The 26,668-nt window shown below is 35.5% G+C and overlaps 1 protein-coding gene across 2 annotated transcripts in view; it reads left to right on the top strand.

Annotated features, from left to right (window-relative positions):
* Nucleotides 1-430: 430 nt before the first annotated feature.
* Nucleotides 431-26,668, top strand: part of LOC135079878 (G-protein coupled receptor dmsr-1-like) — a 68,148-nt gene continuing 41,910 nt past the window's right edge. For both annotated transcript variants that reach the window (XM_063974504.1, XM_063974503.1), the window contains exon 1: nucleotides 431-657. The gene's annotated coding sequence lies outside the window, so the exon portion shown is untranslated. The remainder of the gene's footprint in view (nucleotides 658-26,668) is intronic.

Genomic DNA, 26,668 nt, shown 5'->3' with positions numbered 1-26,668 from the left:
AAACGTTACGAAAATAAATTAACTTCCACAATATCGAAATATTATGAATGTGTAAACCAAAATAAGGCGAAGTTTTGAGGTGGTTTGAGTTTTGTTGCATAAAAATAATCTTTATCGTATGTTTTTTTTCTTTTTTTTAATCGGAAGTGCTGGGCCCCTGGTCATAGTGGGCCCCTAGGCACTGGCCTAAAGTGCCTTATGGATAATACGGCACTGCTTACACAGTACACAAGCCGTTCGAGACGTGCCTAAGGACCCAAGACTGCTGAAATTAAAAAAAACTGTTATTCACGGCAAGAGTCGTGACGTGACGTCGACGACGACGTTTGAATTTTAAAAACAATAAATCAATTACCATAGCCAAGATAAACTTATTTACGCGGCATTACCTGAGAGTCGCCAAGCGCAGTCACTGGCAGGCGTAGGTCCCTATCGCGCCGGCTTTCAGTCTTCATCGTAGATCAGGCAAAGGCGCACAGTTCCGTGCGGCCTGCGGTGTTCGAAATTTGAAACGAAGTCTACAAACTTTTTAAATCTTGAATAAGAGTTGGTGAAGTGGAATTTAATTGATTAGAAACTGCGTGGAATGAACTTTGGATGTTAAACTTTTTTGTGAATGCTTTTTGTGAAGTTTGGAGTTGATTCTGAGTAGAAAATGTAAGTACTTATTCATAATATTTAAATAATAGTAAGAGTATTCTTGTGAAATTCTTAAGTAAAATTGCTCATTAAAATACTGAAATGTATTGCATAAGAAGTGTTGGTGAAGTACAGTTTAAAAATTGTTGTTTATTTTCCCAGTATGAATCAGCGTTAAACATTTGATTGAGATTATTATTATAATATTGTCATTGATTTATTATATTTAAATTCCTTTTTTATACTTTTGTTATCATGTTATTTTTCTAATTATAATAACTTTTTTCTTTTGATTCCAAGAATAGAAATTAAATAATAGCCCACTCATTTTTAATATCCCCACGTTTTAATGTCAACGATAACATAAACATACCTCAGAAGCAATTTACGAAGTGGATGTGCCTACGTGCAATATATTTCGTAAGAGTGTTGTGTGTGAATGTGGCACTAAGTATCTAACAAAATATACGGCTAACACATTAGACTGCGGTAGATCTAATAAATTGAAATGAGTTAGGAAGTGTGAATTGATGTTTGAAAATACGAGCTACACTATTTGTTCCAATTTTAAAATTGTGAAACTTATTTTTTATTGCGGTGTTTTTTATTTTTTTGCGATGATTATTCGTCAAATTATAATGAATTGGTACTGGCTGGAAAATTTGGATATTGACTTTATTGCTCATGAATAAAAGGTTATTATTAGAATCTCGTTTAACGGATTAATTCCCTCCAATTTAATTTGTTGTTTCCCTCTGAAGGTTTCTTTTTTAAGAAATCACTTAACCTACTCTTTGCTTACCTTCTATTTGCTTTTACTAATTTCCCTTTGAACATGAAGAACAGTTAAGTAAATACGGGTATTTTTTATGCTGAACTATTATAAGTAGGTACGTATCTGTTTTGTTGTAGCTACCAATTAGGTAGGTACATACTTTATGTTTTTTATCAGGCAAATAAATATTTTCTAGTATTTGCTACGGGAACTCTGTATTAACGACCAGTGTAGAGAAAGGTTCTTATTAACTTGCAACTGTAGGTATACTCGTAGTTATTATATCGGAAAAATATTTTTGTGTTATTTAATATTACATTAAAATTATTTTTGCTTACAGCTGGATCAAAATTAAATATCTAGAGTTACCAACTACATTACAACAAATGTTTTGCCTCTCCATCATTTAGTAATAGAAATAAACTTAGGAGAGTCGACCGTACATACCTACGTACATACTTATTGGTAATCATTACACGTGTCTATCGCAAAAAATACAGTATAAAAAGAACAGGGTGACAGACAATCCCTTACTTTAGTTACTTTTTCTTCCAGTCTAATATGAAATGTTTAATCAATTTAAAACTCGAGTAGCTGGTAGAGTTTTTCTTCTCTTCAATCTCCTATCATGACGTCGAACTTTTTAACTTTAGATCACACGGTGCGTTCCTACCTATCTACAATTTATATCTTTCTAATATTTTTTTTTAACTTCAGTCAGTTTTTACATGGTAGTTTGACATTCACAAAATTAAATTATAGCTATAGGCATAGATTAATAAAGCCTAGATAGATAGTAAGCGCAAGAAAAGTGAGACAACTTCAGTGGTGGTCTACATGTTCTGGCACACTTGAAATGTCAAAAAGTTATTAACTAACTCTCCTACTTTCGAAAATATCGCCTTTATTGTATATTTTTCGCAACGTTATGATCATAGGTTATGACATAAGATTTTGGCCTCACTTTAGGCGAAGCGTTTGCATGAAGATTATCCATCTAGGCTTAATTAATCTTAGGTTATAGATATGTAAGTTACTTAGTTTGTTCAAAATTGTAAACTCCGACAGTTTACTTAAGGCATGGGATTATAAACTAGCGTTGAGTAAGTTTGTGTTCAAATTAAACTGAGTAAGTTTACATTTTACGGTGACATAGATAGTTCAGAAGGGCATTCGGGGCGTTTTCCATCAGGGCGATGCAAACACTACGTGGGCTGGTTTTTTCATTCGACATGATTTACTTTTAGCTGGTTCTTGACATAGAATTAAACAAAATCGCACTTGCTGTCTGTGCGTATCTTTTGAACTACGCAATTAATTTTAATGCGATTTTCATCAATAAATAGAGTTTAGTGGGGCACACTGAAAACCAGCGTTGTGGCCTTCCCCGCCGTGGGCCACGGCATATGCTGAGTGGAGTCCCATTGCGATGGGCATCGCTGTTGCGACAGGATATCACTGTTCAGTGCACTTTTTATTTCCTTGTAATACTTATGTGCCATTTCTGTCTTTATTTCCGTATGTACCTTCTTTGTCCTTAACTAAGTGATGTTCATCGTAGTAAATGTTTCTTTCTTTCTTTTTTTCTTTCTAGTGGTTTTGATTTTGGTTTTAATTGATCAAGCCAGGGAGGGTTGCTAGTGTGGAATATTTGTCATCTTTTGAGGCCTAATCATAATACAGGGTGTTTCTTGTAAGGTGTCAAGCCGAAGGCAGGTGATAGGTGAGGACTAGACCTATCGATTTCACCCCCATGTATGTTCTACGATTTTTCATAGTTTAGAAGTTATCGTTAATTTTGTGATTTTTTTAAATTGTATGACCCAATAGGCTTTAATTTTTTTTTATCTTTTTTTTGGGTCGACTTTTTTCAGATTTCTTTTTATTGACAGATTCCATATTAATTGCAGATTTTTAAAAAAATAATCAACTTCCTATCTTTGATGCAAGATACAAAATTTTTGCTAGAAACATAAAAAATATGCTTTTGGCGGAACATTCTAAAATTTTCAACTTAAAAGTTTAAAAAAAAAGAAATTCCATAGGTCCAAAATAATTTTAAAAACTGCGCAGTTTTCTGAACTTTCATAATAACACAAAAAAACATGTACTTAATAGGCCATTATTTTCTGTAATCGCTCCACTAAAGTGGTAAGTCGGAGATTCCGTTACATGTTTTTGACTTTCTTAGGACTAACTAATGTTTGCAATTCTCTAAGTTTACGTTACGTGGAACACATTTAAAGACAATAACTGAACAGAACATTTTTAGGGTTCCGTACCTCAAAAGGAAAAAACGGAACCCTTATAGGATCACTTTGTTGTCCGTCTGTCCGTCCGTCTGTCAAGACCCTTTATCTCAAGAACGCGTGAACGTATCAAGCTGAAATTCACATGAAATACTCAGGTCTATTGTCCCTTTAAGCTGTGAAAATATCAAACTTCTAAGCCAAGCCAATCAAAAGATACAGCCGATTATGTCGATATTTTTAACAAATTTTCGACACTCGCAAAGGAATCAAAACCTACAGGATACTTCCCGTAAACTCAGAATCTTGAAATTTGGCATAAAGCATTGTCATATAATGCAAATATAGGAAAAATTGCGAAAATTTCATTTTTTTAGTTATATAATATAATAAAAATATTTTAATAAAACGAAACTTACTACCTTATTTCTCACGAACGAATAAAGGTATCAAATTGAAATTTATACCAAATACCTAGATCTATTGTCCCTTTAAGAAGTAAAAAAATCAAACTTCTAAGTTAACGCGATCAAAAGATACAGCAGTTTATACCGACACCTTAGACGAATTTCCGTCACACGCTAGGGAATCAAAACCTACAAGGTACTTCCTGTGAACTCAGAATCTTGAAATTCGGCACGAAGCAACGTTATATAGTACAGATAAAGGAAAAATTGCGAAAATGATAAATTTGAAGTTATATAAAATTTAAAATATTATTTTTGCTTACATGACATAAAATATTTTTTTAATAATTATAAACTTACTACCTACCCTTTTTCACATGAACGCGTAGAGATATTAAAGTTGATATTCATATCAAACACTTCTTAAATCTAATTGCCTCTAAACTGTGAGAAATTCTAAATCAACGCAAAAATTCAAAACGCTGAGGTAGGTACCTACCTATAATGCAAATATAGGAAAAATAAATAAATAAAAAATAATCATACCGCATATTTTGAAATTCGCCACTACTCGCAACGGAATCAAGTAAGTAATTTGATTTAATCCCAACTAATCCCAACTAATATTATAAATGCGAAAGTAACTCTGTCTGTCTGTCTGTCTGTTACGCTTTCCCGCTTAAACCTCGCAACCGATTTTGATGAAATTTGGCATAGAGATAGTTTGAGTCCCGGGAAAGAACATAGGATAGTTTTTATCCCGGTTTTTGAAACAGGGACGCGCGCGATAAAGTTTTTCTGTGACAGACAAAATTCCACGCGGGCGAAGCCGCGGGCGGAAAGCTAGTACGTCATAAATTGTAAACCGCTACGTTTGTACGGCGGAACCCTCGGTGTGCGAGCCCGACTCGCACTTGGCCGGTTTTTTTATCCACAACGAGGAATCTCTTGCCCGTCATCTGACCTGATGGAAACTGATGGATGATCAGCGAGCTTCACTCGGAATCCTAAACCAAAGAGGAATTGGCTGTCCTAAATAGGTGGCCTTACCACTAGACCACAGTGGTGGTTGTAAACTTAGGGGATTGCGAACATTAGTTAGTCCTAAGAAAGTCAAAAACATGTAACGGAATCTCCGACTTACCACTTTAGTGGAGCGATTACAGAAAATAATGGCCTATTAAGTACATGTTTTTTTGTATTATTCTGAAAGTTCAGAAAACTGCTTAAGTTGAAAATTTTAGAATGTTCTGCTAAAAGCTTATTTTTTATGTTTCTAGCAAACATTTTGTATCTTTCATCAAAGATAGGAAGGTGATTATTTTTTCAAACATCTGCAATCAATAGGGAATCTGTCAAAAAAAAAGAAATCTGAGAAAAGTCAACCCAAAAAAAAGATAAAAAAATTTAAAGCTTACTAGGTCATAAAATTTGAAAAAATCACAAAATTAACGATAACTTCTAAACTACGAAAAATCGTAGAACATACATGGGGGTGAAATCGATAGGTCTAGTCCTCACCTATCACCTGCCTTCGGCTTGACACCTTACAAGAAACACCCTGTATAAATAAATGAAAAGTACTTAATATGTTACTCGGTATAGGGGTGATGTTATAGTATATTGATACTCCATACGTTGTCAAGGTAACTTCGTACAAAAACGTTTTCGGATTTCTATTAATATTGCAAATCAGTTGTACTTTGCTTTTTAAAGTAAAAAACTGTTTATTTCAAGGTTTGTAGCGTTATGTGGTAAACAACCTTATTTTTGTTATTGTATTTTACCTACATTAGTGTTTTCCCAGTTATAAGTGTTTCACTTACGGACAGTTTTTAGGCTTACTTAGATCAAACGGTGTCGGCATGCAGACTACCGATTTGAGAGCTGGCATGGCAGTTCGATTCCCATCGATCTCTGAAATATTAAGAACCCTCTCCTAAAAATGTTTGTATTTAAATTAAGAAACAAGAGTTCTTTAAAAAAATTTAGACGAGGTCAAACGCGTACTTGATCGCATTGAAATTGTTACTTCTTTACTAATTTTGATGTAACTGTCTACTTACCTAGTTGAAATTCTATATAGGTATTATCTAATTGCGATAGACCATTTATTTTGCAACAAACGTGCTAGTAACTGTCCAACTTCCATGTAATTTGGAAAGCAAGATGAGTTTTATGATAGTCAAAGGAATTTGATGCTTTGACCCTTTGCCCACTCGCGCAATCGTCAGGACTGCATCAAATTTCGGAATAAAAAGTTCCCTGAAGCCTACCCAGTGAAATATTCCATCCGAATATAACCTTCCAGTGAAATGGAACGCGAACTTTTGGCACTAAATTTTTATTGGCAATTGCATAAAAACTATTTTCCAATAAAGTATATAGGTTTGGTATGCACTCGATTATTTGGTTCAGCCAATCGTCGAGTGTCCACACGTGCGGACCAATCGCAAGCGTGAAATTGCGTATTTTTGTATGAGGTTTGAAGAGCATTTGAAATCGAATTGTTATTTTAAAAACAAAACACAACACATTACTCAAATTACCTTTAGATATTTTGAAGAAAAGATTCAAAGATTTTCGCTTGCCGGATAAATCGTATATTTCTGTTGGCAACAGTTAGGGAGAACTTTTTGTAGGCGATCTTTTCCCGATCAACAAGTGCTAGTTAATAGGCATAACAACCGTTAATAGGCTTACCCACTAAGAAGGTACAATAACCTTAGGCTATAATTATATTCAATGAACGGAGAGATTTCGAAGAAAAGCCTGCCTTTACATAAGATGAAGTTAAAAATAATCTACAATATTTTGATAATTAATTTGTCACTCAGTGCCATTTAGCCCCAAAATAAGCAATTAAGTTAAGGGTGCTAGTTTAACGGATATACTACTTATATACTTTTTTTAAATACATAAATATTTTACATAGTAACACCCAGACGCGTCACAGAAATTAAAATTCATCATTTCAATAACCTTTAAATTATTATGGTCTACTGTGTAAAGGTGCAGAGGACGGATAACACATACCGTGTTTCAGATTTCTTCATAACGTGTACATCAGTTAGCGTCAAGTAGTTCGTGACACCCAAATTAATCAAAATGTTCGCAACACATCTTTGTCAAATTTTTGTCCAATTGAAATAAGATTGTGTTATAAAATTATCACTTCACGGGATTTATTGCAACAATATCTATTTTAACGGTAAATAATATTTACCCTCCCGACGTTTCGGCGACGGAAGCAAGATTGTGTTGTCAACTTTTTGGCCACTTTGGGTGTAACTAACTACTTGACGCTATTTTTACTTATACAATTAATGTTAAGCCGTTTCTCGTCGTACAATAATGGCATACCAAGTTGAAGTGGCAATAGGTCAAATATAATCAAGAAAATTGTTATTTTATATCCGAGAAGGAAATCAATAACTATTACGGAGTTAAATATTGAAAAAGCGGATGTAGGTAGCTACCAAAATAAACACAATAATTTTATTTATTGGTACAAATAGACACAATAGTAATTTGACTTGGTAAAGAGGTGGAAGAATTTCACTCGACGTCGAGTCGAGACATTCAAGTTGTATTGTTATGCTCATCCCCGGGTGGTTTGTTAAAATATTGTCGTCACGTTTTTCTCGCGCACTACGAATATTTTCACAAAGAAGAAAAATAATACATTTATTAAAGCGTTTGCGAAAAAATTTGTGTCGACGTTGTCTTTTGAATTTTTCTACTTTATGATACGGTTGTCGAAAGTTTCATATGTTTTCTAGTACTACTTCTGTTAAGTGAATTTAAGTCCCAAAAGTGTCATAGATACAATTTGGCAACCATATCGCGACGGCGGCGCTGGGGGTGGCGTATTTTTTATTTTATTTTGTCAATATTATATTCTTCATTTAGGTATTAAAATTTTAGATAATAAGTAGTTTTTAAGCTCTTGTCGTTTATCATTATTTAATTACAATAAATACCTAAATTATTTGGTAAATAAATTGTTGCTAGTTGGGATCGTCTAGACGTTTACCGGTTCCAAGAATTTCCTCATCATTTCTATAAATTTATGAACACTACTGAGATTAATATTCTCAACTGGGGATTGTTACCAAAAAAAAAACCTCTAATTAGAACATTGTATATTTTAATCACTTAAATGAGGGCATGTCGAAGGATATTGTCTGAGCCATTGTGGTTCAGTAAATTTTATTCCGATAAATACAGTGTGAGTCACGTTAAAGTGCACATATGAAAATAGATGAAACTAGACCTATTTTTATCGACAAAAAAGAGGTCAAAATTTTTTTGAGATTTTTTTTTAATTTTTTATAGAAGTTTTTTTCTTCCAATTACTTATTGTAAAGAAAACGTAATAACTTTTAAACTAAGCGGTATATCCTGATAAAATAAAAACAGTAATAATGCTAAATAACAGGCGATACTGAAAAAATACATAAAACACCCAGAAAATGCAAACAAATAATAAAAAATGATACTTTTTGAAAAAAATCTGCTTAAAAATTCGTATTTTTTTGGTTATTTGATAAATTTCTCAAAAAAATGCCCCTATAACAGGTGGTTTTTATTACTTTGTATTATTCTCTATTGTATTATCTTTGTAAAACCAAAAATCGCATGTCTCTATCCCTATCACAATATTTGCTATGATCGTTTGAACAAAGGCCTGCCACCACATTATTCTCAGGCGGAGAAGAGAGTTGTGATGTGAGATGTGTCAGGCGGACAAATTTTTCTACAGGGTGAAATTGCAAACAGTTGTCAAAATTTTTGTGATAAGCTTTATCGTAATTATTTTGAATCGTTGTATTTTACGTAAATAAAATATAGAAAGTGTAAGTTTTAAAGGCTAAGGCTTATATTTTTCAATGAACGAAGTAAATTATCCACGTAAGTCAATTTGAAACCACACGCAGCGGATAAAAATAATAAAATATGAAAAAAGAATGTTGTTTTCTTTACGTACGAGTAAATCGATTATCTTACTGATCCTGAGTCGCTCCTAAAAATTTTGGAAACTGTTTGCAAAGTAACCCTGTATTGATTTTGACAACGGCGGCTGCGACGCGTCCCGAAGAGATGTGGAAATAATGAAATCTGATTGATTATTCAAAACACTTCTCCGCTTCGCTCCGCCTTGGTGGAAAGCGAGCTTTAATCTTCTGGACCTTTCTAAGGTGTAAGTGAAAAATCGAATTTCACTTGGGTAAGCGAATTTATACGGTTTCATATTCTAAATAAGGTTTAATAAATAAATAAAATAAATAAATAATAAGTCTCGTTACTAGTATGATTAGTCTAAATATACATTATTAGGTAGGTAGATGCTCTATTGTCCTACTAGCTTTAGCCCTCAGATTCGTCCTGGATTTCATCTTCCTATCTTAACATCTTACTTTGTATAGGTACCTTCACATCCATAATATTAGTACAATTATAGGTACTCGTAGAACGAGTAGGTACATAATCTACAAAAATATAGGTAGTATAGTACAACACTATAAATCTTGCACTTTCCAAAGATTGATGTATTTCTCCGAAACATTCTGTGTTTCTCGCGAATCAATTTAAAATTCCTAAAATAGTTTCAGTCTCAGTCCAGACCAAAACAACCGTATTTCGTAGATTTTGTATATCGATAGTAAAGGTGTATCGAGGACTAATTGGAGGGAAAATTGGTGGCTTGATTTAATTGGAAAGGTTTTCGAAAGCGTTTAAAGTTACATTATAATGATTTTTGACTTTTTACAATGTCCAGCAGTAGTTAATCGTATCTTTGCCACTTATTTACTTTTAAAAATCCTAACGTCACTGTCAGAGAATGTTAACATACCTAATTGTAGATTATTTTTGAAATGTATATGTTTTTATTTTATTTATTTTATTCAGAACACCGCAATGTCTAATTTGTTAAGTTAAAAAATGTTGGTTTTAGCAAAGAAAAGTCTTGCACAATATAAAACTGAACTTTTACTGCCCAGGCATAACTGGATACTTACTTAAAGATGATTTAATATTGTGGATATTAATTAGAATCATTGCCAAAATACACAACAAAATTTTATGGAGGAATCAGCCTTAAATAACACTCAAACTGAATTCATTCATAATATTATAATAATATTATTATTCAACATGGTTTATTATTTTTAATTTCAGGCATTCTTCGTCATAAATATTTGTTGGGTAAAATAAACAGATAGAAAAACTAAATAAACTAATTGGCAATTGCGTATCAATGTAATGATAACGAACAATAAAAACAACTGTGATTTATCTGATATTTATTTACGCGAAGAAAATAATTTTGAAGATAAACTGAGTGTAACTACTTATTACATGGAATACTCTTTTTTTTTCAACATGACGAATTCTCACGTGTTTAAAATTATGCTTAAGTCGCTAGCGATTGCTTCCACACAAGATAAAAAACTTACAAAGTCATATTATTAAAACTACCCAATATACCAGTGCCTTTTAGGCAGCCGTCCGTACTTCGGGAAAATTCCAGCATCACAGAAAAAAACTTACTTTAAATATGTGTTGTTTTTCTAGGCACCCTCTTATTTTCTTTTACCTGGGCAAGTGTTGGCCGTAATCCTCAGCAATTTGTTTCGTGGAAGTGACATAAGCCTAAAACTATTATACGAGGTAAAATCTAACAGGATTCTAAATATTTATAATAATATGTACTCCTTACCTACAGCAAAAAAGCTTAACAATTGATTTTTGAGATAAAAACATTATCTAGATTTGCCATTTGCTTACGCAAAGTCAGCGCAGACAGCGTATACAGATACAAGACTTTGCTTGTGTTGATGGACTCAACTCTGGTTGCGCGACCTTACCGTGCGTCCACGTTTCAGCACTTTAAATAATGACTGGGAGCTTACTCTTTGAAGGCTTGTCAGCTAGCTTTGACATGTCATGCGTTTCACCCTAATATTTAGTTAATTAATAAGTTTTACAAAATCTTCACCTTTGTCAAAATAAGTGACTTGAATATTTCGTAAGACGTCTAATTAAATACTCATCAATTAACTAACTGGGAAGTACCTACTACTCAACTACTGACAAGTGATCTTACAATCAAAATAGGGCAAAAAGAGCGTAGTGCAGTCAGCGTCAAATAATTCGTGATACTCAAAGTAGCCAAAAACTTCGCAACATGTTTTTGTTACGATTGGAATAAAGTTGTACTGTACCAATATTTCGAAAGGTCCACCCAATATTCTCTCAGAAACAAATAGTAATTTATTAAAGGTATTTATTCAAGTGAATACAAACACCAGAGCTATTCCAATAGCAAATACATTTAGGAAACTAAATCGTGACCTAAAAGTTTTAATCGTGTTTTCGAACTAATATTTTTTTGCATCGTTTTTACTTTTTAGCTTCGTAAAAGTATTTACATAGCTACATAGTATACCTACGTAATACGTCGTTATCTAATATACAAAACATAGCAATGATGCATACTTACTTAACTCAGTGCCTGAGGCATGGGAGCAGCGCGGGAGAGGTGATATTGACATTATGTCGTGACAGAGCATACGAATCTGAAGCACATTTGAAGTCTCGCTGACGTTAGACGTCCCAAAAACACCTTTCAGTACCGCACCCATACCTTAGGTATTGACTGTGTTAAGCGCTGGATCTATAAGTAGGGTAGGTTTTCACGCCCTTTAGTCTCAGAATGTCCCATTAAAATTTGCAAAATTTCCAAGTCTCAAAAGTTTCTTAAGAAATTATGAAATGAAAACTCTTTATTAGAAACTTTGAACTTTTAAGACTTGGACATTTCGCAACTTGGACAATTTGAGACTTGGACATTTTGCGACTTGGACGTTTTGCGACCTAAGATGTTTTGCGACTTAGACGTTTTGCAAATTGAACATTCTGAGACTAAACCTTTCACGCGTACGAAGTCGCGGGTAAAGCTAGTTAAGTATATTAAGCTACCTTATTATTCCAGATGTTACGCATAGTATGGGCTCAGCCTTACTTTCCAGGAAAGTTTGCTCGGTGTGTAGATCACATAATCATGTTACGCGATGTTCACTTCATACTACCCCGAAGTTAATCCCATACCTAACTTCCCATACTACCCCGAAGTTAATCCCATACCTAACTTCCGAGTGCGGGAATTGAGTATCACAAACTTTGGCATTAGAAAGCAATTGTATCAAGGTTGCATCTACTTGTATATCATATAAAAGCAAAAGGTCACCGATTGACTGACTCACTCATCACGAAATCTCAGAAACTACAAGTGCAAGGAGTCTCGAATTTTGCATAGGCGTTCCTTTTAGAACTTAGGTGCTCACTAAGAACGGATTTTACGAAACTCCACCCCTAAGAGGGTAAAACGGGATCCACGCGTACGAAGTCGCGGGCGGCCGCTCGTATAGGTACTTATAATAATGAGCAGGGCGAGTAGGTACTTATTATGTTATAGTTAAAATTAACTGCCTACTTCAATGTTATTTTCCGGCACTCTTAATTATGATTAGATGGAACTTTGCTTATACTTATACGTGTTGTATTATTGTACACTAGCCTTTGACCGTGGCTTTGCCCATGTGAATTTCAGTCACAGAATGACAGATTTACTTGACTTAGGCTCAACTTACGTACTCAGGATCTTTAGTTTTTTTTTTGACACAAAATCTCAACCAGAGGTAACTTTACCCCTGGGGAAAGTTAAAAAAACAACCAGGAAGAAGATAAGAGGAATTGATCGACTTTCCCCGTAAGTTTTCCGCTAAGCGGTTGACAGGTGACAAACAAAGTTATAAGTAACCCAAGAAAGACAGTAAGTAGGTATTTACTATACTATGGTGGGGACCAATCACGTGAGCTGTTTGCGTTAATCCATTAGCTCGTGAGCGACTCAAAGACTGAAAAATTGTCTTGGCTATAGATGTCGCTATTTACTTCAGTCTTGTGTGGTTTCATGCCAGTCACTTGTTTTCTCTCGGTCGCCAAGATCCGCGTCCACCACATCACCCCAGAGGACAGAAAACCACCGGCATACGACCACGGGGCGTAGTGTGAGTTTACGTCAAACGCATTCGATATCGACTGCGTAAAAAAGTGACATTAAGGCTGAGTTACACCACCTAACTTTTGCGGTAACTATAACGTTAACCGGTGCTTTTTGTATGGAGTTTGACAGATTTTTGACGTTTGTCTTAGTTAAAGTAAGATGGTGCAACTCAACCTTAATGTATGACGGATTGTACCATCGACAAAAGTGTTAACTATCCATTGCCTGTCATGTCGTCTCGTTCTATCGCAAAGAATCACCATTTGATGAGAGCGAGAGCAAAAACTGAAATGGATAGCTAACAGTGTGGCCGTGTGTACAGTGCCTCTAGCGGAAACTTTTAAGACCTAAAATCGTCGTAATACACCTTCAACACAGTCGATATCGAATGCGTTTGACGGAAACTCACACTACGCCCCGATATAATATTTTTACTTTTTTTAGCTGTTTTGCTACCTGCCAGTAATTTTACACAATATCGCGTACCTGGCATACCGTGGCAGTGTGTTACCGGCTCACCGGTAGTTGCCACTCAAATCATCCCAGTAATCCTATCACAAGTTTATGCATGTGAGGATCGAGTTCGTCAAACTTCAAAATTGGTAATCTCATGTAGAGTTAGTTGATGTGCAAAATAATTGCCCGTATTCACAAACATTACTATGAGGATGCACAGGGTCACACACGAATCAATCACAGAGCTCTATTCAACGCAGTGCGTTCGATTTGCTGCTTCACTTAAGTTTTTTAACTTGAATAAATCAATTTTCTAAGGTGTTCGCGACTTATTTTAAAAATTCAGTTTGACATGCGACTGTTAACACTGGAAAAAAATTCATAATAGGTAGGTAGGTACTCCTCGTACTTGTTTTGAAAATTTTAATGATTTATCTTAATTAAGAGAGCCGAAATGAGCCGATTAAGGATTATTCTCGTCTTTAATGAAATTTTGTGGGTGTCGATAGCATCGTAAAGGGTGAGGATATTGAAGTTATTACTTAATTACTTTTTAAGAACATAGTCATTAGGAAAATTAAGCAATTTACATTTTATTAAAGTTTTTATCAGCTTTTATTGTCGTGTCGGCCGCCTCGAGTAGTGGTTTATTTAACGTACCACGACAGCACATCAGGCTACCTATTTTTGTTGCAAACTCGCCCCTAAAACAACTGAACAAGAACCCACAGTGTTTACATTGACGTGTCGTCGTCTGTACACAAAAGTAAAGAAAAAAAAACGAAAATTGAAAATGTTATGTTCGATTAAAAAAAACCGATTACAAGCAAGTCCATTAAGTAGACAATATTTACATACTTACAACAAGTTTGTACGGAACCCTTGCCGCTTGAGCCTCACTCGCACTGGACTGGTTTAATTAAAAAATGTTACAGCTCTGTGCTGAAATTTTGTGGAAAATCTAACCTCGTTAGTCCCTATTGCACTTTCCCCAGGCTATGCGTTGTTACACGCTATACCTAGTGGAGTACGTTTGACCAGTAGGTCTAAGAAAACGACGATGATAATATTTGATTTGATACGACGCAGAAAATTGTATTGTGTTACAGACGAAAAGCGAGCTGCGAGAGAAGTAAAAACAATTGACAGCTTTTTTTCCTTTTTTTATTTTTTTTTATAAAAAATCATCAAATCAGCCAGTGTGCTGAGCATGGAGGTATTAAACATACCCCCCCACTTGAAATCACTTAGGGATTTCAAAAAAAGTAAATTAAACCTCTTCAAGAGGAAAAGAAGAAATAATAAAACACTGCACGCATTCTTACAGGGACAGTGAAAATTAAATTATATTGCACTCTAGCAACAACTTAAAAGTCGCAAGGATAAGTACTTGCATTAAAACAAAATGAATGAATGAATTAAGAAACAAAAATAAAACTTCCCTAGACCTATATACATAATACACCTCAAAGCGGAAAAAAAAACTTTGAGTTTCGTTAAGATACCATTTCGCTCCTATGAAATTTCTACCGCAGCCACTGATTATGAGCCTGCACAGTCCACGGCGTGAAACAACCTATCAAGGGCTGCTATAAAGCTGGAGTCGACAAGTCGGTAACAACCTCCAAATGAACAGCCTTAACTGCCAAGCAGACCATAATGCAAACGTAAGCCTTATAAGTGCGAGCGTTACGTCTAGTGCTTTCTTTGACAGTGAAAGGTCCGGCGAAATCTATTTCAATATTTTGAAAACAACGAGCTGGTTGTACTCTCGGGCCTAGAAGGTCTCCCATTAAGGGGTGTGCTGGTAATGGCTTGACCTTGAAGCATGTGACACATTTCGCAAGTCTGGATCTTATCATATTGCGAATACCAAGAATCCAGTATTTTCTTAGTACCAAGGACTGAAGGACACGCGGCCCACAGTGTAAGTATACCCGGTGGTAGTGATCAATAATTAGCTTCGACAAATGACAGTGCATCGGAAGCAGAAATTAGTGAATCGCTGTTAATGGAAGCTGCGCATTACGCAAACGCCCCCCCACACGCAGTAATCCAGCTTCATCAATGAATGGACTGAGCTTGAGAAGCAATTTGTTACATCTGGAACTGGAGTTGGTAGCAAAAGAGTCCAGGACTTCAGAAAAATGACGTCTCTGTTCATTATGAATAAGAACAACCAGTGAGTTCTCATGTTCCGTGGTAGTCAAATCCGTGTTATGTTCACGGTCGTCCCTTTTCTTTTTCAAGTTGCCGATGAACCGAAGGCACCATGCGAGAACACGCTGAGAACGTAAAAAGGATGAAGATCTTTCTACGAGCTCGCTAATCGCATCAATATAAGTTTCCTTTGACGCAGTTAAGGTATGAGAAGCCGCCGGTTTCAATTCGGGTACAATATCTGGAGGGCTGATATCCGTTTGCACGGGCCACAACGATTTCTCAGTCACAAGCCAAGCAGGACCATGCCACCAAACTTGGTGAGAAACAAGCTGGGAACAGCGAAATCCACGACTGCATAAATCCGCAGGGTTATCATGCGTTGCTACGTGCTTCCAGTTATCAACACTGAGATCATCCGTAATTTTTACGACTCTGTGAGCAACGAACATTTTCAACTTGTGTGGTGCTGTATTCAACCATGTAGTTGAGTGAACTACTTGCCGAGGTATACTGATACTAGATAAATTTGTCAGTTTTCGTACGAAATCTTGCCATTTCTGTAACATTTCAGTAGAAACTGGTTCGTCCCAGTCCAGTTGTAGACGCCACAGTTCTTGTATAAACATCTTGGCCAATAATACCACTGGCGTTAGCCATCCGAGTGGATCATAAATTCTTGCCACACTCGAGAGAACAATCCGCTTGGTACAAGCCGGGTTCATTTCTAAATGAGTGTAAGTAAACTTGTCATTGAGTGGGTCCCACTGAATGCCCAGAATTTTGAGTGTACATTGATTTTCTTTATCACAAAACGCTTTAGGTGTTTGACGATGATCAGCTGGAAGATGTGAAAGAAAATCAAGACAATTACTGCTCCATTTACGTAGCTCAAATTTTCCACAATCGAGTAAGTTTATTAGCTCGTCTTTTATTTCTAAGGCAACGTCCACCGACGGAGCTGTCACCACGATATCATCCATAAAGGTGTCTTTGAGCAATGCAGTTGCTGCACGAGGCCATTGCTCACCATGATCCTGAGCCAACTGATGAAGTGTACGAATAGCCAAATAAGGTGAGCTACTCACACCGTAAGTCACAGTGTTTAATTCAAATTCACTCACAGTCTCTTCCGGTGAGTCTCTCCAGAATATATGTTGATATTGTCTGTCCTCGGGACGCAGATCAATATTTCTGTACATCTTAGATATGTCAACTGTAAAAACTATACCATCCAGCCGAAGTGCTGTGATAATATCAACAACGTTATTCTGTAGTTTCGGTCCAGTATAAACAATGTCATTAAATGATTTTCCATTTCCAGTCTTCGCGCTAGCATCAAAGACTACACGGAATTTTGTGCTGTTGCTCTCCGGGCGAATCACACAATGATGTGCTATGATGTTTCCATTCGCACCTGAAGGTGAATCCACTAAAGTCATGTGTCCCAAATCAGAATACTTTTGCATGAACTGAACATAGTCAGCTTTCAACTGTTGGTGACGAATAAGTCGCTTTTCCAAATTATTCAAGCGAGACATAGACATTTGATGCGAATCACCCAATTCTTCAAGTGGATCCTTAAGCATTATAGGCACCACATAACGACCATCTGAGTTTCGCCTTACAAGATCAGAAAACATGTTTTCACACTTCACGTCTTCTGGGTTAACAATCTTTACTATAGGAGGTTCTTCAACTTCCCAGAAACGCTTGACTACATTGTCTAGGGCAAGTGTAGAAGCGAAGAGAGAGGTGGTTGAAGTTGGTGGTCGACAAGAAAGATCCAATTTTCCACTGATCACCCATCCGAACACGCTGTGAAGAGCTACTGGCAAGTCAGAGCCAAAAAACAAACGTTGGCCATCATAGACGTTATGAAATAACTCTGCTCCAAGCAACAGATCAATTTCTGCAGGTCTATCAAACTGATTATCAGCTAACACCAAGTTTCTAAAAGAATCTCGAACGTGTGAAGGTACTTGCGCTGTTGGCATTTTATTTGTAATGGTATCCATTATGATTGGTGAGATTTCAAACCGAGGTTCTTCAGATAAACAGGGGTGGATAACGCATGACGTCACACCTTTCACCTGGTGTATAGTATTTTGTCCTAGTCCAGCAACTGTAATCCTACAGCGCCGCAATGGCAAGCCAAGCCGCTGAGCGCACGAAGATGTCATGAAACAATCTTGGGCCCCACTATCGATAAGGGCTCGAACCTTAATCACACCGCTGGGACCACGAGCTTGAACAACACATGTGCCTAAAATCACTTGCGATTGGCCATGAGTTACATGGGCACTAGCATTCACTGCATTCACTGAAGTATCAGTGTTAGGTAACTGCTTGACAGTCAAAGAGGTACTGGGGCAAGCAGTCACATCCTCATGAAGTAGTGTGTGATGACGTTGCTTGCATTTTGAACAATTTGATTTAGAAAAACAATTATCTACCTGATGGTTCAGGCGTAAACAATTGCTGCAAAGGTTTTTTCTTTTAATGTAACTTAATTTATCAATGGTTGACATTCTATGAAAAACTGGACATTTGTAAATAGAATGATGAGAATAACCACAACATGAACAGCCAGGGAATTTATTTGATGCTGAATACACCCCTGTGTTCAAGTCTGGTTCAGAATTACAATCCTCCCCGTGATCATCAGAAGTCAAATACGGCCCTGTGCATGAGTTCGACCCTGTCTCTGAACACAATCCCGACTCAATAGGAAAAGAAGAAGATTTTTGATTATAATTTGTTTTAGGTTTTGCACCCTGGCCCTGCTTAGAATTTGAGTTTTGGAAATTGTTTGTTTTGGTAGAACGACCACAGGCTTCTAAAATTTTGATGTAATTTAACAAAAAAGTTTTTAAGTCTTCAAACTCAGGTACTATATTTCCAACCTTAAAGTTCTCACTCTCAAAACGCTCACGGGTTTGAGAATCTAATTTCTTGGATGCAAGATAGAATAAAATAAATTCACCCAAATTTGAAATTTTCATTGCTTTTAAAGCATTAACAGATTCTACTAGCAAGTTAGTTAACTTTTGCAATTCACTGAAACTATTTGTTTTCAATGGTGTGAAATTAAATATTTTTTCCAAGTAATTGACAGCTAAAATTCTTTTGTTATCATATCTTTCAATCAATGCATTGAAGACAATTTCATAATTATCAGCAATTACTGGTATGCTTTTAACCGTTGACAATGCAGATCCAGTGAGACAAGAAAGCAAATAATGATATTTCTCAATAGTACTGAGGTTTGCGTTTTCATGAATTAAAGAAAGATATGTGTCATAAAATGTTTGCCATAACTCAAGATTACCATCGAATTTTGGTAAGTCGATTTTTGGCAAACGAACCTGAGGACATTGTTTTGGTGACGCGAGGTCACTGACCTTACTCACAGCCGCGGCAGAATTTGACACTAACGACGGCAACACCTCGTCAGCCACCGAAACAACGGAATAATACAACAAATCAAATGATTCTACCTTCTTGTAATCAATTTGTGTGTCTGGATTAATTGTTAAAATTAACCGGTTTATTTCGTCTGTAACTTCGACAAATTCAGTTCGAATAGCATCTATGCGCTTGAATCGACTTTTAAATATCGCAAGTTTGCTCCTGTCTGTGGTAATTTGTTGAGATAAATCGTACAATATTTGAATCTCACGAAATACATACTCCCGACGAGTATTCAGTAAAGTTAACTTTGAATCATCATCCATTTTGGATATTGCTAATACGACAAAATGTTAAGTTATCAACGATGGAAATTAGTGTGAAATGACGAGTTATTATTACGATTTTACGATATAATTGACAAGTAAAACTGTGTTTGCTTGAGTCAACGTTTAAATAACGTAAAAGTAAAACAATAATGAATTGATCATGAATATTGCCAATACGACATAATGTTCAAGTTTTCAACGATGAAAATTAGTTTGAAAAGACGAGTTATTTATTACGATTTTACGAAATAATTGACAAGTAAAACTGTGTTTGCTTGAGTCAACGTTTAAATAACGTAAAAGTAATACAATAAAGTTTGAATTTTCGACTTACGAAATTAACAATGGCGTGCTAAAAAGTGCTACCTGGAAATTTTAGAGTTTTCGATGAGCGTTTTTTATTGACTGTAGAATCCAAAGAGCTATTCGTGCTCGAAATGACCACAAAAAATATGGAGTACGTTTGACCAGTAGGTCTAAGAAAACGACGATGATAATATTTGATTTGATACGACGCAGAAAATTGTATTGTGTTACAGACGAAAAGCGAGCTGCGAGAGAAGTAAAAACAATTGACAGCTTTTTTTCCTTTTTTTATTTTTTTTTATAAAAAATCATCAAATCAGCCAGTGTGCTGAGCATGGAGGTATTAAACACCTAGTCTCTTAAATTCATGAAAAATGTTTTAAGATTATTTCACAGCCGTCTACTTTTTGTTTTTCACCAACTCGACACAAAAGACTGGACTAAATGTCCAGTTGATGAAATTCGCTTGACGCCTGAGAGCGATGATGATTAATTTCATACTAATAGCACAAATAATATAATACTGGTTTATTGTGAATGCCTACTTAAAATATTGTGTCAACCATAAATTGAAATCTTATATCTTGTGTCAATTTATTGAGGGTAAAAGCTTTCAAAATATAGTATGTAGGTATTTATAGAAAAAAAAATAATGCCCAGAAGCTTTCAAAATATAGTATTTAGGTAGGTATTTATAGAAAATGTATGAAATAATATGCCCAGTCGTCAACCATATTTGATTAATCATTCGACCCTCTTCTCTAAGCCCATGGCAACCTGGGGTAATTAATATACTCTATAGCCACTGCTATTCAATTAATTTAGCGATTCATTACGTTAATCGGCGATCATGCCAAATGACAGGTCGCGCGAACAGTCATCATGAGTCGCGTGACCTCGTTGGCGTATGATCGCCGATGGCCGTCTTGATGTGGTTGAAGCTTAAGGGTGTCACATAATATGTAACATTGTGTTACCACCACTTTATATTAGACTTATAATTTAGTTGGTTTGGGTATTACCTGCAAAAGAGATGTCTATCTGTGGTTAAAGGTTTTTTTACTTTGTCTAAAGTAAACTTTGTCTAAAGTAAAGAAATTGTCGAGTTTTAATTTTTATAATAACAGACGACCACCTTACTTAGATAGAAACCTTTTTTATGGCCTTATACTATGTACCAAAATACAAGCTATCTGCTTAGTTTGAGTCTCATTGGCAAATATTTAATAGGTTAGTATCTAGTGCATAGCTTACATTGTATTTTTGAACATGTATCACCTTTCTTTTTTAAAAATAAACATTCATTCATTTTTAAGAAAAATAAGTAATATTAAACTCAGGTCAAACAAACTTTTGTTTCAATCGCTCAGAACAGTGGTGAAGTTTTTATTTTGATTACCAAGTCTTAGTTAAATAACAGTTTAATGGACAAATAAATAAAGAATTTGTCCATTAAACTGAATTTGATAGGTAGACCTTGTTTTTAAACTTGATAGGCTAGAAACCAGATTTTCGATATCTTGTATAGTTTAGAAATAATCGAGTGAAATCACTTATCGTTTCCACCCTGTATAAGAAAACAGTTTTGTTTATGTGTGAAGGGTCAAACGAATGGAAATCGTTTGGCAGACTGACTTTATCTTTCTCTATCTATGTCCCGTAGTTTTATTTATTGCACTGTGTCAAAATGGTCTGTAAATAAAATCGGGACAAAGTGGGTTGGTAGAGTTTCATTGATGCAAATAGTCTGGTGCTTGAAGACTGATAATTATTAGTTCCGTTGAGGGACAGCTCAAAGGCTGTCGTTTTAAAGAGGGCAATAAGGAATTCGCTTTAGAATCAGAGAAAATGGCAGTTCAATTGAAAATGAAGGGTTTTCTCCCACAGGAAAACGTGTTTTGGCTTCTTTCTTTTATTTTAAATATGACGATATGAAGACGAATTACCATCTATGCAATAGTACGCGTGTTAGTTATTTTTCAAATAATAATACAGTTCAGTCACAGTTAAATATTACTTCCACTGCAGGTTGATATAAATTGATTGATATACTATTAATATTTTATCAAAATTCATAAAAATGGAGAGACATGTAAAAAGCTGCCAGTATAGGTAGGTGCATTCCTGTATAATAAAGTCAGTTATTGAACAAAATTCTGTAAATTATTTACATTCGCCAGTAATGAACGATGCAGCACTACAAAATACTTCGTAATTGAAAATTTATATAAATTAGAGGCTAAAATCCCATGAAAGACTTTCCAAATTTTGTTCTCACAGAACAATGGCTCTCGTTAAGTAAGTAAATCCTTCGTAAACTCCATCAAAACAGGCCATTTTATATTAAATTATTTTCAGCATTTTCCTATGCTTACCTATGGCAAGCTTGTTTGAAATGTAAACAACAAAAATAATATCGGAGAAAGGAGAATTCTACCAGATCAAAATATGATGTGGATACTAAATCTATACTAATATTATAAATGCGAAAGTAACTCTGTCTGTCTGTCTGTCTGTCTGTCTGACTCTCTTTCACGTCTAAACCACTGAACTGATTTTGATGAGACTTGGCATAGAGATAGTTTGAGTCCCGGGAAAGGACATAGGATAGTTTTTATCCCGGTTTTTGAAACAGGAACGCGCGTGTTAAAGTTTTTCTGTGACAGACAAAATTTCACGCAGGCGAAGCCGCTGGCGGAAAGCTAGTTACAATAAATGTATTAAATGTTGCTAATATTTGTAACACCATTCATATTTAAGCAAAACAATAGGTGGTAATTTATGGTTTCAAGTGCTAGACCTGAATTAATAACATTTTTCGACCAAAAGTAAAGTTTTCCCAAGGAACACAGTGTTACATTCTCGTAGAGTTTCTTTCGACCCAAGACTGTAAACTTTACCCAAGGAACTCAGTATTACATTCTCGTAGAGTTTCTTAAAAAAGTCTCTCAACTAGAGGTCAACAGACCGCGTAAACTTTTGTCATGCATTTCCAGTCATGATTGATGGTGTACGAAAACAGATCAATCATTGAGTTTATTATTTTACTTTTATTTGAAACGGGTGAGTTATTGAAAGTGCGGGTGAACGAAAATTGTACTTCACATTACAAATAGTAGTAATTTGTATCAATTTGTAACATCTAATTGATTAGGTTTGTGAATTGCGAAGATCTATTTTAAAACAGAAAACATATTATGTTTACTGAATTCTCATCTCAGTTAAATAGTCGTTTTAGACAAGCTTTTAACTTGAAAGTTTGGTAACACTCACAGTTCGGTTTTCTCAGAGGTATTTCGCTTGACGTGTAGGTAAATGCGTGTGAGCATTTACTAAGTACTAAGATGTTGACAGCACTAAGAGGCTTTGATAATCGAGTTAAACTTTAAACATTTTATTTCAAAGGCAAGTTCTTTTTATTATTAATATATTCATCTCTTGTGGGTTCTTTTTCCACGTAAAGTTAAGAAACACTTTCATTCGAAGTGATAGATAATTCTATACTTAGCACACGTTAAGCCATCGCAGTAAGTTAGTTTGGCTTTTAGTCGTTTAGCACCGCGAGTGATTCGGACCGCGGTATGAATTGCATGTGCTCTTTTTGAAAACCACGTTCCTGTTTATCCATGTCAGATACCTTTGTGGTGGATCTTACTACATTATTATTAGTTAGAACATTATTATTATGTACAGTATAAAAATAAGTCTCTACCAGATCATCATCATCATCATTTCAGCCATAGGACGTCCACTGCTGAACATAGGCCTCCCCCAATGATTTCCATGTTGACCGGTTGGTAGCGGCCTGCGTCCAGCGTCTCCCTGCTACCTTTATGATGATATCGGTCCACGTGGGTGTGTGGACCTCCCAGATACATAAAAACGCAACTTCATTAATTAAATAACTAACATTGGAATTGGCTCATTATTTTAACTTGTAAAACTCAGGCCTTACCAGACACTATTTGCAGTAACTCTGCCTCAGGTGCACGCCTGAGCTTAGTTGTAGTTGGACACATTGAATTTGATACTTTACGAGTATATTGAATTGTTTTACAATTAAGCTGAAGTAAAGAGTTATCCAAGGAACGACTTTACGCTTAAAAGATGTACCTATTTAATTTTACCAAGTCGTCGCGTTTTATTTCATGTAATGTCTACGACGCTAAAGACAGACGCACATAATAAATCTCAAGCTACATAACTTAGTAACAGGTCTCTTTTTTCTATCAGAAACTTAAAAATAGAATGATTATTACAGATTGAATATGAGCCGACTTATTTCTGTCCGCTATTGAGATATCATCAATATGAATAAAGTACAAGTCCTTTGATAGATAAATGCCGAGAAATAAAATTGCGTAATAATATCTTTAACATTATGTAAGATATTTTAATACGAGTAAGTAGGCAGGTACTTATATTTTAACATCTTGCAAAAATATTTTATTATAATTATTTTTTACACTTTCTCCTTGACTAGCACGGATAATCTCTAACACATTAACACAGTTTCGGATCTTTCTGTCACTGTCGCTCATACCGACATCTCGCTTTGAGTGAGAGGGCTGGCACCATTATAACGTTACTTGGGAGTAGACCAGTCAAGTTCTACAGGTCGAAGTGAGAGACATTTATCCATAAGTGGATTCCTGTTCGTAATAAGGAAGTCGTTTAAATCGTGGGCATAACTACTATCCATTCTATAGAGAAGAATAGTGCATTACTGAACGATGCTGCGTTAGAGAATGTTTTAATATGTTTGTAGTGGCCGGTGGGCCTAAATGTTGTGTTTCATGTCTGCTTCGTTGTGTCGTAGATATAATTAATACTCAAGATCCGCAGTGAAACGAGATTATATTTACAAAATCTAGATGAGGAATTGCATTACTTGAGGAAAATCAAGTCATAAGCGAGAGAAAAAACAAAAGAACAATATTAAACATTTTCTAAAAAACAAAATAAAAAAATATAAAACATTTTCTTGGTGGCCAGTCTCGTCAAGATTTGACTTTAAATTTGAATCTGCTGGTTAAGAAAATCTGCATTCTTTTGAAATCAAACCAAAAGAAAGAAACGAAATATTGTGGCAAAGCGTATACTGATTTAAGACAACAATCTTATCCGTTTCCACTGAAAATTTAACCCTTTGTGAGAAGTATTCCTTACAGTCTAAATTCAAAACCGCTCGTTAAATTCGAATGCAAAATCATTAAAATATTCCAACAGTAACAACGCCTGCCATAATAATAAACCTACATACTTTTGACTTTCAAAGTCATATTTTAACTAGTTTTGGCTTCAATCCAATAGATAGTGTACACAGACGCTATATTCAGTTAGATGTGTAAATTATCCAACGTAATTATGTACTAACTATGTAGGTACTAATAGTTAGATATTATGTTATGTTGAGTGATACTAATTACTCTTTGTAAATACTTATTTAATTAAATTGCCAATGTATTACAGCTTCAATTATGGGAGAGACAGAGGTGAGTTATAACAGAGGAGAGTTGTGTTGTGACATTGTCGATTTTTTGGAACCTATTAAATACTACCTCGTAACAGTGGGAGATTATTAGTTCAAGTCTCGAGCTCCCAAATCTGCGCAAATTCGTGTAATAAAATTTCATTTTACGATCAAGTTTATCTTTCAACGCGAGTTTTAAATTCCAGTATATTCAGGAACAGTTATCTTTTCCAAGAATTTTCATAGGTACTGACGTCGACCGCGAATTCTGACGCGTTAAGGCTTAATTAATGTTGTAATCTAAAACTGCACTGCACTGGCTGATATAGTGCCTTTAATTTGCGATATTTACGACCTAGCTGCGAATACCACACTTATTATACATACAAGCTGTTATAAGTAATACATATAAGTTATTCAAATTTATGTATGCGAGTCATTTCTACTAGTACCTTAATATGTAAGTCTAGATATTAGCACGTCACTACCTTGTTTAATATACCACGCAATCTTGTATACCCATTCTTATGATACACCACACAAGAATGCATGGTAAATTCAGTGAACTGCTCCTGAATCGAATGTACCTACTACTACTATTTCTATTTATTTATATTAACCGGCAGACAGTGGTGACTGAGTTTGTTGCGGCGCTTCTTCTCAGCACTTGCCAAATGTTGGTCTCGAAGCGCTGGTAGGGTAAAAAGATTATGAGACATGTAGAGGCTCCTTAAGAGCATATGACGATTTGTAAGAACTATTTATTAGTCTAAACAAATAAAGAAATTTTGACTTTGACTTTGACTTAAGCAAGCATGTCCGAAGATTGTGATACAATCTTAAGCATAAAAGCAGTTGGAATTGGCTCATTATTTAAACAAAATGAAGAAAGATTGACCCTGCGAGTTTCTAGGTTGACCTTGTCTGGCCCGCTACCAGCTAGGGAAGTTTTGGGACTAACGCCCGTACTCACAAACGATGCTTGCTTAAGTGAAGCAGCAAATCGAAAGCACAGCGTAGAGCTTTGTGATTTGTTCGTGTGTCACCCTGTATGTCCACACGCACTGTGAGACCTCATAGTAATGTTTGTGAATACAGGTTTTACTTGACTAACGCTGCCGATCGACGCTGACTTGCAAAGTCCTGGATTTTGTGATTTCCCGACCGGGGCTTACATTCAATAGTTTCAAAGGGTCTTGCTGCACTCACAACACACAATATACAGCATATTACTTGAACACTTGAAGCGGCATTTACACTATTTTGCGGTTTTTCACTCGCACGCGCGCGCCATTGCGAGCTTCATAATTTCATAATAAAATATTATTAAATTATTGACCGTTCCGGTCGAATTTCAGTTTTCGTAGTCTACTTTCGGTACAGAGGTGAC

Source organism: Ostrinia nubilalis, chromosome 17 (genome assembly GCF_963855985.1).
Source record: "Ostrinia nubilalis chromosome 17, ilOstNubi1.1, whole genome shotgun sequence".
Lineage (NCBI taxonomy): Eukaryota > Metazoa > Arthropoda > Insecta > Lepidoptera > Crambidae > Ostrinia > Ostrinia nubilalis.
Note: the sequence above shows the minus strand (reverse complement) of the source record. Positions and strands in the feature narration are given on the sequence as shown.